The sequence below is a fragment of the Octopus sinensis genome, linkage group LG17, assembly GCF_006345805.1.
Source record: "Octopus sinensis linkage group LG17, ASM634580v1, whole genome shotgun sequence".
Taxonomy (NCBI): Eukaryota; Metazoa; Mollusca; class Cephalopoda; order Octopoda; family Octopodidae; genus Octopus; species Octopus sinensis.
In genome coordinates, this window is record NC_043013.1 from 54,613,426 (window position 1) to 54,630,925 (window position 17,500).

The 17,500-nt window shown below is 34.1% G+C and overlaps 1 protein-coding gene across 12 annotated transcripts in view; it reads right to left on the reverse strand.

Annotated features, from left to right (window-relative positions):
• Nucleotides 1-17,500, reverse strand: part of LOC115220760 (thrombospondin type-1 domain-containing protein 7A) — a 1,292,425-nt gene that overhangs the window by 650,132 nt on the left and 624,793 nt on the right. For all 12 annotated transcript variants that reach the window (XR_005002721.1, XM_036510587.1, XM_036510592.1 and 9 more), the window contains one exon: nucleotides 4,196-4,329. The gene's annotated coding sequence lies outside the window, so the exon portion shown is untranslated. The remainder of the gene's footprint in view (nucleotides 1-4,195; nucleotides 4,330-17,500) is intronic.

Below are 17,500 nucleotides of genomic sequence, written 5' to 3' on the forward strand. Positions count from 1 at the left end.
ATATATATATATATATATATATATATATATATATATAATACGCACATATATGCATACATACATATCTTTGCTAAATTAACTTTGTTTCTTTCCCTGACCTTATTATTTTAGTATAATGATATCTTCACTTTTATGACATTAAGTAAATTGGATTTTGCTGAAGGAAGGTAATGTCAATCAATGGAAGTGACAATTAACACATTAGTGCACGTTCATTAATCACATTTTGGATTAGTCAAATTATCTTAAGTTTAGAATATCTCATAAAAGGAGAAAGGAAAAAAAGTGTTCAAATAATGAAAGCTAAAGTAATTACTACAGAGAGAAATAGGTGTAAAACTGCTAAAATATGATAATTTTAATTTAGGTTAAATTCTTCAACAATTTAATTGTGACCCCCTAAAGACATAATTCTTGCTGAAGTGTTGCAAAATGAAGCAAAGCAAGCAGGAAGGTCAATGAGACACACGTCTGCTTTGCTCTTGTCTCTGAAACTACAAACAGTTTTGTTCAATACACTCACCGTATAGCTACTATTACATAAAATATCATCTACACTCTGGTTTCAATAAAATAAGCATTGGTGTGTATGTGTCTATATTTATATACACACGTGTCAATATATATATATATATATATATATATATATATATATATATATATCCGGAGTAAACTGTCTGATGAACGGCAACGAGAAACTCAGAGTAACAGATTTTGTTGAATTTTCTGCTGCTTAAAATAAAGCATTACTCTACCACTGGTATTTGAGTACTCTTTTTCCACCTTGTTTCACATTTATGTGTTTACTCCGGTATATATATATATATATATATATATATATATATATATCATTACAGATATAGGGTAAAGAATTATTAATTTAATAATTAATAAATTTTACCAAGTAGCTTCAGTATGGAAAAAACCACTATCAGTAAAAACTTATGCAAAAAGTTTTTTATAATTATAAATATAAACCCTCAACTATATATGCTAAACTCTTAATTATATATATATATATATATATATATATATATATATATACATTTGAATAATGAGAAAAATAATTTCCCAATCAATCAGGTACACACCCTTTAGCATTACATGCATCTGTGTATCGTACAGTGGGGTCTTGATTATAAAATATTTATATATATTTTCATATTTTTATATATATATTATATATTTTGTATTTCTAGATAATAATTATAATATATATATATATATATATATATATATATAGAGAGAGAGAGAAGAGAGAGAGAGAGAGAGAGAGAGAGAGTGAGAGACATATATATATATATCTACATACATACACATATGGGCTTACCCACAGTTTCCACCTAGCAAATTCACTCAAAAAGTATTTATCATCCTGGGGCTGTTATAGAAGACATTTGAAGTGCAGCAAAGTGAGTTTGAACCTGAAACCAAATGGTTGCAAAGTAACCATACCGTTATTCCTGTACCAATATATTGTTTTTTTTAACTAAAGATCCAAATTTGTTGCCATCAAAGAATTCCAAATTCAATTATTTTTGCTTTCTTGAAGTTTCAAACGTTCTTATTGTGTGATTACATTAACAGACTTAAGCAATAGTTCATATAGATTTCATAGCAACGGTGTGGTTGGTGTTGCGTCCATAATTGGTAGCAAGTTGTTGTTGTTTACACCCAGGCATGTCACAACTGAGCATGCTTATGACTGTGACCAAATGCATTTCAGCAATGACCACCGTCTTTCCAGTCTTCAGGGACTACACTGTCCAATGTGTCCTTCTTTAGTTATTTACTGTAGCAGTAGAGGGATTTGCATGTTATTTCTAGCAGGTTGAATGACTATTATAGAGAATCCCTTTTTGGCTCATCTCGTTATCAGATTAATGCCTCTTTAAAAAACCTATTTTGTCTGTTTTTTCTTTGTTGTGCTCATTTTATCACTAATCACTTGTGTTAACGAACAAACTCTGTTTAAATGATGGTACAAAAAATATTTTAATGAGGGGAATGAATCTCAGGTGTTCAAATGAAAATTAAATTATAAACCAAATATTTTAGTGGAATCAGTCTTCAAAGTACGGTCATATTAAATTCTGCAAATTGCAAGGGAAAATTCCAAGAGGTTTTAATAATGATGTGAACTGAACTTGGTGATGCCTCCAAACTCCATCGATGGCACACACAGAATCTTTCCTCAAATTCTTACCACCTGTTTGCTTCACAAGATCCTCCTCTCAACAAAACGGTTCCCTCGTCAGCATTCTTTCAGTTGCTTGTACTTAGGCTTCATATAAAGGCTAAAATTGTGGAGGTCCATGGCATAGTGTTGGACTCATGATCATAAGATTGTGGTTTCGATTCCAAGACTGGGTGATGTTTTGTGTTCTTGAGTAAAACACTTCATGTTGTTCCAGTCCACTCAGCTGATAAAAAAAAATGAGTAATCCTTCAATGGATCAGTGTCTCATCCAGGGAGGAATATTCATGCACCAGAGACACCATGAAACTGGTCTCATACTCCTTACGGAAGAATGTGGACTAACCATAAAAGTTAACATTACTTATCCAGTGGATAATGCCGGCCTCAGATTTCACCAACCTTCACAAATATTTCCCATTCAGCATCCATGTCTCCATACCTTTGCAATATCACATTTAAATATTCATCATATAAACTATTGTTTTTTTTTGTTTTGTTTTTTATCATTCATGGAAACAGAAATTCTTTCATCTCTTTCTTAGTTAACATTCGGTCCCCACCTCCAGTCACCTCCCACATATCAACAACTCTCAACTGAATCCCCTTAACCATCAAACTATTCCAGGGACTGTATTTCACAAGAGCTTCCTTCTCCTGATTAATTCCTACCAAATTTACCTCAATCTGTTTTGATACGAGTCATTCAGAAACCACCTTTGATTGCATCAAATTTCCTGTTGTTCAAGAGTCTACATTTAACACACTCTGCTGTAATATTATGTCAGACTAGTTCGGTAAAGTTCTGCTCTGAACACCAGTTTGATATAGAAATATATTCCCCTAAATCTTTAAAAATGTTTTGATAATTTCAAAAATTAATTGAAAGACATAAATCAATAAATATTCTTTTCTATTCTAGGCACAAGGCCCGAAATTTTGGGGGAGTCGATTAGATCGACCCCAGTATGCAACCAGTACTTAATCTATCAACTCTGAAAGGATGAAAGGCAAAGTTGACCTCAGTGGAATTTGAACTCAGACAAAATACCTATTTCTTTACTACCCACAAGGGGCTAAATATAGAGTGGACAAACAAGGACAGACAAACGGATTAAGTCAATTACATCAACCCCAGTGCGTAACTGGTACTTAATTTATCGATCCTAAAAGGATGAAAGGCAAAGTCGACCTTGGTGGAATTTGAACTCACAATGTAACGGCAGACAAAATACCTATTTCTTTATTACCCACAAGGGGCTAAACACAGAGGGGACAAACAAGGACAGACATAGGTATTAAGACGATTACATCGACCCCAGTGCGTAACTGGTACTTAATTTATCGACCCCAAAAGGATGAAAGGAAAAGTCGACCTCGGCGGAATTCGAACTCACAACGTAACGCAGACGAAATACCGCTAAGCATTTCGCCCGGCGTGCTAACGTTCCTGCCAGCTTGCCGCCTTTATGAATCAATAAATATTGTTAGAAACATGGTCACGAAATGGATAAGGTCAATGACTATAGATATGACAGTGATGTTGACGGATTCTTTAGAATTTTAGTTCTATGAGAAGAGGAACCATTGTCAGACCGGTGCCATAAAGGCAAATACATGCAACAAGAAATAGAATGTAATTAAAACACAGACCCTCACAAAATTAACTTTTGCAATGTGTGTAAATATAGTGGATATGACTGTAGGGTTATTACATTCCCCTACTCTAAAGAAATTTACAAAACAGATAACAATCTTTAGCATTTTGAATTTCCTTAGAAGAAATCCTAACTGTTAGTTCATCTGAGCCAAAGGTTTGAAGTTATTTTAGCATCAAACTTCCATGTCAAATTGATTAGCTGCAAATTTGGAGGAATTTCAGATATAAAAAGATAACAGAAACAGAAAGAAACGAGGAAATTAAAGAAAAAAAGAAAGCATGAAAAACAGTAGAAGTTGATTAAAAATCAAAGTGTAAGAAGATAATATCAAACTTACTTGGTTCGTGCAGGTGATGTGCACAAAAGTAGCTTTTCTAAGTCTGTACGTCATCGCTTCTGAAAAGTTCATTGTAAAGGCAAGCGGCTCCTAATTGCTATATCACTGAAGCCCTCACTTGCTCCATCACCAATCTGATAAAAACAGAAAATAAATGAGATTTAAGTAAAAATGAAATGATGTAGGCATGATAGAGAAGATTGCAATAAATACTGACATTGAAATTATTAAAAAGGAGTGCATTTTCCTTCCACAATTTTCTATATATATCTGAATATGTATGCGAGTATAATACTTCAGAAATAACTATATATTTATATTTGCTATATACACACCTATACAAATATACACACACACATTTGTAATGAGATATATTTCCAATTCATCATTATATGTCTGTATGTGTGTGCAGTTGAAATATATAACTCAGTTGGGAAATCTTGTTAATTTGAAAATATATTTTAATGAAACAAACCCAGTACAGAGCTGAGGTGACTTATACTTTAAAACTGCCTTCACGTGAAATTGTTCCACAAAACAATTCTTTGCACTGTTTGACGGCAAACAGTGGAGGGGAAAATACAGGGATCCTACAACCTTAAAATATAGTCATCTCTAAATTATATTACTGGGACCAAAAGTAAAATGTGATGATTATATATACACACACAAACACATACATGCATATTATCTCTCACTCAATTTTTCTCACTATATATATATATATATTATATATATATATATAAACATATACATACATACTTGCACATTATATCACTCCCACTTTATATATATAAACATACACACACACACATATATATATATACACACATGCAGGTGGCACGCTGTGCAGGTGGCACGTAAAAAGCACCCACTACACTCACGGAGTGGTTGGCGTTAGGAAGGGCATCCAGCTGTAGAAACATTGCCAGATTAGACTGGAGCCTGGTGCAGCCTTCTGGCTTCCCAGAACCCCGGTCGAACCGTCCAACCCATGCTAGCATGGAGAACGGACGTTAAACGACGATGATGATGATGATGATACACACATATATATAATTATAAATAATGAGGGAAATATTAGTTGAATCCATATATCGTTACTTAAATATATCATCATCATCATTTAACATCCATTTTTCATGCTATAATGGGCTGGACAGTTAGGCAGAAGCTGGTCAACCAGGGAGCTGTCCAAACTCTAATTTGTTGTGGCATTCTTTCTACAGCTGGATGCCCTTCCTAATGCCATATATATATATATATATATATATATATATATGAGCAGAGCCATGGCAGAAACATTAGCACGCTGGACGAAATGTATAGCAGTATTTCGTCTGCCGCTATGTTCTCAGTTCAAATTCTGCTGACGTCGACTTTGCCTTTCATCCTTTCGGGGTCGATTAAATAAATACCAGTTATGCACTGGAGTCGATATAATCGACTTAATCTGTTTATCTGTCCTTGTTTGTCCTCTCTGTGTGTAGCCCCTTGTGGGCAGTAAAGAAACAAGAAGCTTGCTTCCCAATCACATGGTTCCGGGTTCAGTCCTGTGGCACCTTAGGCAAGTGTCTTCTACTATAGCTGTGGGCAAACCAAAGCCTTGTGAGTAGATTTGATCGACAGAAACTGAAAGAAGCCCATTGTATGTATATATATATATATATATATATATATATATAATATATATATATATATGTCTTTGTGTCTGTGTTTGTCCTCCAGCTATTGTTGGACAACTGGTATTAGTGTGTTTACGTCCCTGTAACTTAGCAGTTCGGTAAAAGAGACCGATAGAATAAGTGCTAGGCTTATAAAGAATACGTCCTGGAGTTGATTCATTTAACTAAAGGCAGTGCTCCAGCATGACCACAGCCAAATGACTGAAACAAGTAAATGAATAAAATAATATACTTACATACACGTGTATGTATGCATGTATGTATACACAAACAAACGTGCATATATATATAAATAGATCGTGAGAATGCACTGTATCCACACTCAGAGACTTCTAAACTGCATACCATGTGCATATTAATTGCAAACTAATTTCTTCTGTCCTCTATTTGAAAACTCAAGTATATCTAGGTGTTACATAGCCCAGTGCATCAACCACATGGTTCCAGGTTCAGTCGTATTGCATGGAACCTTGGGCAAGTGTCTTCTATTATATCCTCAGGCCAATCAAAGCCTTGTGAGTGGATTTGGTAGATGAAACTGAAAGAAGCCCATCGTACATACATATATATATATATATATATATATATATATATGTTTGTGTGTCTGTGTTTGTCACCCCAACATCGCTTGACAACCAATGCTGGTGTGTTTACATCGTAACTTAGCAGTTCAGCAAAAGAGACCGATAGAATAAGTATTAGCCTTGCTTGTTCTTTATTAGTACTTTATACCTCTGAAATTCCAGTTGTCGCTATGGAGATTTCAATCATATTCAATATAGGAGAAGTAATAAATGTTTAAAAATACAAAAAAAAAAGATGGAGAATACATGCACAGAATAATCAATTTCTAATCATTATCAAGTCAAATTTATAAGATCATTCACATTGCCTACGCTGCATTTCAGTTAATTGCTCTCGACCACATTTACTCTTTTACAGTGCATTATGAAGTTGAAAAAAGGGAAAAGGCCTCCTCAGGGCATGATTGACTGTTATATATATATATATATATACACACATAAGCAAAGACACGCCTAACACACATATAAACATCCATACCACACATGTGTAAGACCAATTCTTGGAAAGACTTAAAACAGACCCTGAGGAGACAGGGCAATCATTGAAAAGGTCATAAATAGTGATGAAATGACCTTGACAGATAAACAACTGATTAATTGCTTAACCAACAAATTATACAAATGTTCATTAAGTTAGTTGGTTAGATATTTAACAAATTATCTAACAATAAAGAAGTAATATTTAATTAGTGCATGTGTTATTATTATAATGACTCACCCAAGATACAACAAGATATATATATATATATATATGTAGACACACACACACATAGTGTAACAAGTTTATATACGCCAGTAGAAACTTCCACCAATTTGCAGAAAGGAAACATTCTCCAGTCCTTGTTGGATAATGGATGAAAAGTTTCACAAAATTCCCCAAAGACAATAAAATGAATTTGTAGTTTCTATTTTGATCATAAACTTGTTATTTAACCCTTGGACATATCTAAACAACTGATCAACTAGTAGTGACTATCCTTCCTATTTTGTTTACCTATTTATCTATTTCTTTAATTATTTATTAATTATTGACTGTGCATTTTACCTGATATCATCCAATCTTTTCTTATTTTTGTAAGGCATTATCTATGAAAGATTTGTCTTCTATTTCTAGCAAGTTCAATAACCTTTCCTCTTGTTGGCTCTTATCTCTCATTGGCTCACTTATGAAGTTAATTCAAAAGATGGTTCACAGAACAAATAACCCAAGTGAAAAAACATCTACATCTCTTTCCTGGCAAATTTGAATTGATTTGGATTGCGATGTCCAATAGCCAGTATATGGAATCTCTTTGATTGGTGATGAAGAGAAATCCAGAGAGACCATTTTCGCAAAGAGAAGTTATTCCAGTGTAGTCAAGAACAACAATGAAACTACTTGGCATGTTAACAGCAAGCCACAAGCAACAGTTTTTATGGCGTTCAGCCATTTATCCAGGGTTCCATAAATAAAGCTATTTTGTTGGAATAAATCTGTTATAATGGGGTTTCCTTTCTAACAGGGAAAGTGAATCAAGTGTGAATTCCTCCCTGGATGTGATTTGCTTCTTTAAGGAAGCAATGTTTAAATTTGAGGAGACTTTTAAACCCTCCAAAGCACACATTTGTAGCTTTCTCATATGGTACCTCATAGCACTTCGATGATTATTAAGTAACTCTAAGCTGAATGGTTATTTGGTATTTATTTATACATATTTTTATAAAAATCAATATATAATATGTATATAAATGTGTTTATACATATACACATATATGGATGTACATCTATACATATGTGTGCATCTATATATACATATGTGTGTGTATATATATATATATATTACATATATATGTGTATATATATATATATATACACACATGTATATATGAGTCTATATACATATATATACACACACACATATATGCATATGTATATATGCATATATATATATGTATGTATGTATACATACATATGCATGTATATAAAATAATATATATACATATATATGTATGCATATATACACATTTGTATATATATGTATGTATATATAAGCAATTTATTCAATGATAAGAACTGTTGATGTGGGCAGGGGACAAGATATGTTTAGGGGTGGGTATGACATTTTGTTTATTTCTTATATACTTACATAAACACACACACATACACATGTTTGCATACATCTGTTGGTGTGTTTACATTCCTGTAACTTAGTGGTTTCGTAGGAGAGACCGATAGAATAAGCCCCATGCTGAAGTACTGCCTTTTAGTTGAAGAAATCAAACCCTGGACTTATTCTTTGTAAGCCTGGTGCTTATTCTATTGGTCTCACCTGCCAAACCACTAAGTTACAGAGTTACAGGGATGTAAACACACCAACATCGATGGTGGTGGGGACAAACAGACACACACACATACATGTATGTATATATACATATATATATATAGATGTGTATATAGGCATATATATTACATATAAATATATACATATATATAGATGTGTATATACATATATATTACATAAATATATACATATGTGTGTGTGTGTGTGTGTGTGTGTGTGTGTTTATATATATGTATATATATAAAAAGCACCCACTACACTCACGGAGTGGTTGGCATTAGGAAGGGCATCCAGCTGTAGAAACACTGCCAGATCAGACTGGAGCCTGGTACAGCCTTCTGGCTTCCCAGACCCCAGTCGAACTGTCCAACCCATGCTAGCATGGAAAACGGACGTTAAACGATGATGATGATGATGATGATATGTGTGTGTGTGTGTGTGAAGATAATAAATAAATTTCACAGATTTTATGAGTGGCTGGAAGTAAGTCTTTCACATAAGTTACCTGTTAAGCAGCACCCTAAAATGCACCAATTCTATAGATTGCTGAACAAAAATTAGTTCAAGTTTGATCAAATTCAGTCTCAGCTAAATTTAGAGCCATGGTTGCCAGTTTTATCTCCTCTTGAATGGGCAGAATGTCACTGAAACTTGTATAATATCATCCACCCTGCAACTGCTCTCAGTTACTTCATGTTATCACAGATTGAGCTACACACTGGCAAAACAATTTGGCACAATTTTCAATGATTGGTTCGTCTTTTGAATTTCTTTCTTTTTTTTCAGACAAATATTGATCTAAGCAACCGATAGATTCTCGATTTTTCAGGTAGTTACACTTTAGACATTTTAGACAACTAATTTTTTTTTATTTGTTTTGCTATCTTTTCATTACATCATCTTTTCTCTTCATGTCTCTACCCTGCCTTCCTCTCTCCTCCTTGTCTTCTTCTTTTCCTACAGAAATAAATTAGAGATGAACCAAATGCAAATCGTATTTCATTAAAATTACTTAAAGGAAATGATTTTGAAATATTGATCTGATTAAAGTCATCTTTCTCAGAATGGTATCTTTTGTCCAAATTCTACTCAACTTTCTTTGAAAAATTAACTAACTTCATAATTGCGATTTGGAATTTCTTTCAATGTTTTCCTTTCCTTATTTATTTTTTCATTTGTATGTTTATATTTCTATCCTTTTCTTTTTATTTTGTTATCATTTAATCATTAATAAAACATGCAATTTACAATGTATACAAACATGTGAATGTGTGTGTGTGTATATGTGAGTGTATATGAAATAAACAAAATTACATACCCACCAGTGAACATATCCTGCCCCCTGCCCACCCCCAACAGTTCTTAGCAATGAATAAATTGGAAAGAACAATGACCAACAGCAAGAAACTGTCAGTGGCTGTCTCCGCTAGACACAACCTTTCATCTGACATTATGAGAAGGAATTGGGGCTTAGGGTGGAGGAATATTGAAATAAATTCTAATTATGGTAATTAAAATTAGTTTTAGGAATGGTTTAAACCAGAAGCTCCCACCCTTTTCACTACCAAGGACTCCTTTTATTTAAGTGAGCTTTCTCACAGACCCCTTTTAATATGCTTATCCTTAATTCTTATTTCATTGTTTTGAATTAATCATGCATCATCTCATAGCTTTGAGATTTCAATAATGTGGTTATTACCTCTGCCTTAGTGAAGGCGGAGGTATTGTTTTCAGTCGTGTTTGTTTGTCCATAGGCAAGATGTCTCAAGAACCACTTCCTTTCTTTGTAAGGCCCTTGTGGCCAATTGAATGAATAAAAGATGTCTGAAGAACCACAGGATGGATTTGGATGAAACTCTCAGGGATGTTTGGCTTCATGATTGGCACAAATTGATTAGATTTTGGGAGTGATTTGGTACCAGGCAAGGATTCTGGATTATTTTTCCAGTTTTTTTACTTAATTTTTGAGAACAGTTGGGTTCATTTTTTATATTCTCGTTTGTGAGAGCAGTCAAATTTATTTCAGATATTCTCATTTTAAAAATCATCTCTGCCTCACTGTTGAGAGAACATTGATGTTGCCTTGCCGGAGGTTTGTTCCCTTTGAGTTTATATTTAGAATGACATTGTTGGGTAGGTGAGAGAGGCTGAATCTGGCCAGTTTGAATGTAGAAAAAGATAGATTTTAGCCAGATTAAATGGTGAAGGGTTGAGAATTTTCTGCTTGCTTTACAATTAAATCAATAAAAGAATCCTTCCCATCAGGATTTCAATTCTAAGACATGAGAACAAATTTAATTTGAAACAGAAGTTACACATCAAATTCCCAGGTTTTTGGGGGAGAACCACCACCATACCTTGAAGTATGATATTTTAGTGTATAGGACCTGGCATATGATGATGGCAGTTCTTTATCAACTTTCAGCTTGTCACCAATGTCTCAGGTTGTGCAAATATTTTAGGTGGGGATTGGTTATCCTAGTTGTCTCCCTTGGACATACATCACACTGAACACACTTCTAATACAAAAGCATGAATATATAATTAAAACTAATGTGTGTGTATCTATGTGCACATATATATGTATATATGTGTGTGTGAGGATGCATATATATAGGTATATATGTATAAGCATATATAAAGACATTATATATATATATATATATATATATATATATATATATATATATATACACACATATAAACATATACACATACATATATGCACACAGCCACTATACACACTTTTTTCTCTCCTTGTTTTTTCTGTGTCCCTTTCTGTAGAAGAGCGTAGGCTCGAAATGTAAAAGACTTTTTCTATTCCTGAACATTATACTAATGCATCTGTTTGTTTTGTACACCACCAGTCTTCGTCTTTTGTTTTTTCATAAACTCTCCCTATATATATATATATATATATATATATATATATCACTCTATATAGATGTGAGTGTGTGTGTGCGTGTAATTTTATCTCCTTTTCTCTGCCATCTTGGGTCTGATGATTTTCTATGAAGCAATTATTTCTACAGTTCTTCCTTACCATTAACCACAAAGCCTCTGTGATTAAGAATGGAAACAATCTTTAGTCAGCCAGGCAAACTGGGGCAATTAGTAGTGTTATGTACCTTGACCATCAAGCAGCACAAACTCATTAGCTGTAGTGGTGGTCAGTTAAGTCCACAACCTTATCTTAACTCCTCTTTTTCTCTCTCCCTTCTACAAACCCTCTCTCACAAAGATATTTTTATCTCTGTGTCTGGAGCAGATCCCCAAAAGTAATAAATTTTATAATTATCCCAAACATAACCTTAACGAGCAAAGCAAATATATGTAATTTGGCAGAGAGAGGTCACAGAAATAACGGAGTAATTACTCTCTTCTTTATTTCTATCGGGAGATTTGTATTCTTTTTTTTTTTCATCCAGAAAATTTTCTAGTTTACAAAATTCCTTCTGTGCATGTGAACATCTATTGAAGTGTGCATATGTATGTGTGGATATGTGTATACATATATTTCAAGGTGTGCACACGTGTGTGTGTGTATGTGTGTGTGTGTGGATTTCTTCTTGTTTTCTCTATGAGGAGCAAGATTAGCCAGTGGAGTAACTGTTGCAACAGCAACATATTTGTGAAGATATAAATATCCAAAATGGCAGTGGAAACCAATATGAAAACTGTTATAAAACATTATGTTATCATTTCTGATTCTATCTCACTCTTCTCAATACATATTATATATAGATGTGTGTGTGGGTGGGTGTTCAATCTTGAATTACGCTTAAGAAATGCTGTGTTAAAATAACACTCCTTTCTTAATATCCAATAAGATATGCCCAAAGTTTACTTTTTGCCATTATCTTTCATTAATACCAATTTTCATGAAATTTGACTTGACGGGAAAATATCGTGAATGAATGTTCATGGTATTTGTAAAAGCATAAATTAGTTAAGAAAATGAAAAAAACTAGAAAAAAAAAGGCAAAAGATCTTTAAGCATGTTAAGAGTTTTTGTTGGTTTCCATTAAAATTCGGTATAATGATTATGCAGAATGTAAATGAAGAGGATATTAGCCAGAGATCCTATCGCAACTAAGGAGCATTAAACACTAACTCTACTGTTACACAAGAAATAGTAGCCTGTGATAGTCAATTAACCTTTTGCTCGTTATCTGGCTACCTTTCTATCATATAACAGGAGAAGAAGCAACACTTAGAGAAACACTGGATGGCTTTGTGAAATCTATCAGAAGCTAAAACATTGTGTGAGCTTTATAGAACATTTGAGGAAATAATTCCAGTTATCTTTAAATGATTTTTATGTTTATATTAACCTTTGGAAATTTCATTCTTAACAACTACTTTGTTAATACCACAATTCAAAGATTTAAATACATAAAAATATAAAATATTACATCTGAAGAAATTTAGAACTTGAGAATTCAGACAAATGAAGAACTGTCCTGATAACGTGCAGAAAATGGTAATAAAGATGCAGTTGCTTAATCCCAGATAAAGTTGTAATTAGTAAAAGACTTGACATCGAAACTGTCTCTTTTTCCATATATACATTTTGATTGGGGAGATAGAGCAGAGGCTTGAATGGCTAAATGATCAATAGAGGAGTCAATAAATATTTACTAAGCAATAAAAGGCTTCCATGTTTGGTCATTCAATGAACATGTTGCTCGATGGACATGGTCTTCAGATGTTATTACAACAAATAATCAGATTTGAACAGGGAACAACCATCCTCAACATTTTCCCTGAGTAATAAGTAGAATGGTTACCAGCAGTTGGGCATTATGTTGAGATATGTCGAATAACTCAATACCTATAGACAGCAACAACACTGATGGTTGGTTAATGTTAAAACTAGATCAATATTATAAAGTATTTCCTCCCCCCCTCTCTCTCTCTCTCTTTCTTTCTCTCCATGTATAATACCCACAGATGTTGGCAATCATGCTCTGCCATGCCCTCCCCTCTCTCCTACACATAACTTAGCTTGTTAGTTTACTTTTGTTATCATAAAGTCAGGAAAGAAGGAAGGCAGTGCCCATGACCCTTTACAGGGCCTTTGAGATTGGTGGTGGGGTGGGGGTGGTGCATCCTCAAACCAAAGACCCAGCTGAGTACTTGCAACAGGAGTGACTCAGCTAAAGATACTCAATGCGATGGGTGGTGTTGCTGTTTTGGGAGATGAGTTAAGTCTGCCATCCAAGTAATCCCATGGCCATATTTGAAGTCAAAACACGGAAAACTGGGATAAATATTGGAAGACATGCTGCAGTCCGGCATTCTTACAGTTCTGCCAAACTGTCTTTTTAGATTAGTATCTTTTCATCAGCCCTTGAAAAATCAAAGGTAAAGTTTACCTTGGCAGAATTTGAACTCTGCATGAAAAAAGTTAAAACAAATGCCAGGAGGCACTTTACCAATTCAGGCAATTAGCAGTCTTTCTGTGTATTTCTTTGTTCTTATTGCTGTTTGTTCCTTCTCGAGCCATGCCTGGCTCATAAGAGCCGGTTTCCCGGTTTCCTTGGCATATAGGTTCCCCACCTGGATGGGACGCTGGTCCATCGCAGGTGAGCTGCTAGATGCAGGAGGAAAGAGAGAGAAAGTTGTGGCGAAAGAGTCAGCAGAAGTTCGCCATTACCTTCTGCCAGAGAAACGTGGAGCTTAGGTGTTTCGCTCATAAACACACACATCGCCCGGTCTGAGATTCAAACCCATAATCCCTCAACCACAAGTCTGCTGCTCTAACCACTAGGCCATGTGCCTCTCTTTGTTCTTATAAGAAACAGAAAGAGATGGCAGCGAGGAGTTATAATTTGAAAGTAATTGGAAAGACCAATATTCATAAACGATCAATAGAGCGCAAAATAATCATCAGAGTAAGGAAATAAAGTAGTGGCAACTCAGTAATTAATTAAGTAATTATTTATAAAATATAACAAATTGGATGAAATTAAAAATCACAGATATAGTTATTGTATGGAGTGATATTCCTAGGTTTACTTTATTTTGGCAGTTCAGAATAGAAGAGTGCAAGGGTTAGACGTGAGGGTCATTACAGAACAACAATAATGGTTTCATTATTGGGATTCATGAAGACGTTTGGAAAAAAAGGGATTTTAGAAAGAAATCAGCAAGTGTTGTTTCTCAGAAAGTCTTTTAGAAACAAAGGAAATGAAAATGAGAGAAGAAAAGAAACAAGTTCGATTTAGAGATGATGTGTTTGCACTTGAGATAACAAAGATATACAGAAAACAACAACAACAGTACTAATGATTGCTTAGTACTTTTAAACAATAATAAGGAAAAAGTGATGAGTTAACATTTCTTGAGAAACTTCTTGTCTTCTGTTGTGAAACAGGACTTTAGGATTATGTAATGTTGTTCACACACACACACACACTCATATATCATTTTTCCTATTTTTCTGTGTGTGTGTCTCTCTCTCTTGCTGCCTTTTCTCTCATATACATACATACATTTTCTCTTGTATATACAGGAGAGATTATGTGCATACTTGAAGAGAAAGGACGGGTGTATAAAAGAAAGAAGAAAATAATACAGAGTGGGGAGATAGAATGAGACAGAAATGTATTATTATGTAGGTTTGTTGGTCAGTTTAGTATGTATCATTGATGCTTGTATCATTTGTTGCTACTATGCGCAGAGTTTTATTCAATGAGGTAAGAAAATTGTGGGCTTACGTTCTAAATAAATAATAACAAACTTTCTACAATAAAGTCTCTGTGATTCCATATTGATATCAGAAGAGTCCACAAGATATTGTTCTGTTGAGAATCACTCTATAAAGAATAGCATTATGACTTAAAGTCACTCATTTTCCTTCAATAAACAATGGTAATTTTAGCAAAAGTTACAAAACATGATTCTTTAAAAGTTCTTTAAATGTCAAACTTAAAAAACATTTACAGAATACCAGCAATCATTTTCACCATTATTGTTCTTTTCACAAAATTTTTTCACTGACTGTTTTTGGTTTTTAGAGTGGGTGGGTGGATGGTGCAGGACAGGTCTTTATTACTTCTGCTTTTCAGACATTTCACAGCAATTCTGTCTCTCATGTATGTATTATGTATCTTATCTTATTCATTGGACTGCAGCCATTCTGTGGCACTACTTGAATGGTTTAGCTGAACAAATTGATCCCTTTGGTTATTTTTTTGTGTCTACCTGTCTCTTAATGAACCATTAAATAATTGGGGACACAATGCACCGTGTATAGAGTATAATGTTTATAGGATGAAAATTAAATGAAGAAAAGTAAAGAACATGATTTTATTTAAGAGATACAAGTGCAAGTTAATCCATTTGTAAAGCAGATATGTTTAATTTCCATGAACCCACTTAAAAAAGTGAGGAAGAGAAGTATTTTTATTATTCATATAGAAATAAAACAATTTCAAAATTAGGGTCTGTGTACTCAAGACAGGGTGCAGTATATTGCATGGTATTGCACAGGATTTCCAGATTTCTAGAAATTCTAGATTTCTGGAAGCTGAATAAGAGGCTCAGAACTGTAATAGGTTCATCAAAGAATCTAGCAAGTTGGTAGGTTAGGTGTCTATCAGGGTTCTGTTCTTAGTCACCCTTTGTTAATAATAGTTCTCTAGAAGACCATAATGGAGAAGTTTAGGATTAGTTATTTCAGGGAAATTCTGTATACAGATGACCAAGTTCTTGTGTGTGTGGTGTGTGTGGCTAAAGGGAGTGAGATGTCATGAGGGGGAAATAATTTGTCCTTCACATTTGTGAATTTCTGTACTTAAACATACCTATGTGTGTGTGGTAATGTGTGCATAGACGGACACACACACACACACACACACACACACACAGAATAAGAAATTAGTGACTAAAGAATCAGCTTAAAGAGATTGATGTGTCTGCATGCAAGAAACACCACCATACCTGATATTTTCACTAATCTCTGACTAAATCATCATTTTATTAATGACTATTCGCAGAATATTGAAATAAATATTTTTATATTCTCCCATAATCACATAATGATGTCTTCCACTGAATTAGGTCAATGTATTTGGCTATGAACACTGTGTAATTAAGAAAACATCTGTTGCATGTATTTCAACAAACGATGGGAGAGGGAATGGTATGGTGGGTTGGAAGAATTGGTGGAGACACAAATTGTATTTGGTTGTATTTTAGCTGCGTCCCTACATCTTCTTTCCCCCGAATGCTGCCAAGGTTGATTTTTATGTTGCATTTTCAGGGTTGCTAAAGTAAGTAGCCATTATTTTCTGGGAGTGATTCAAACAGAGTATAACCACCTCATGACTGTATGATCTGGTCTGGTTGTTACAAGTGATGCATTTAGCCCAAGGAAGAAGATGCTGGCAATGTGTCTCTGGAACATTCCCAGAGCAACACTGACTTTGTAAAAGTTCTGACTGAGTGATTTTTGCAAGATAGGAAGAAAACATCTGAAGTAGATCTTTTGAGCAGATGGATAAAATTGACTCTCTAATGAATATAATTAGCATCATCATCATCAGCAGCAGCAGCAGCCACTACTAATGAATGATCCCCACAGCATCCAGCCTTGTACTCATATATACACATATTTATACAAGATATATAGAGATGATGCATTGCAAATGCCCAAATGACCGTCCAACTCTCCAACACAATGTCTTATTAGAGCTATCATGTAGCAGA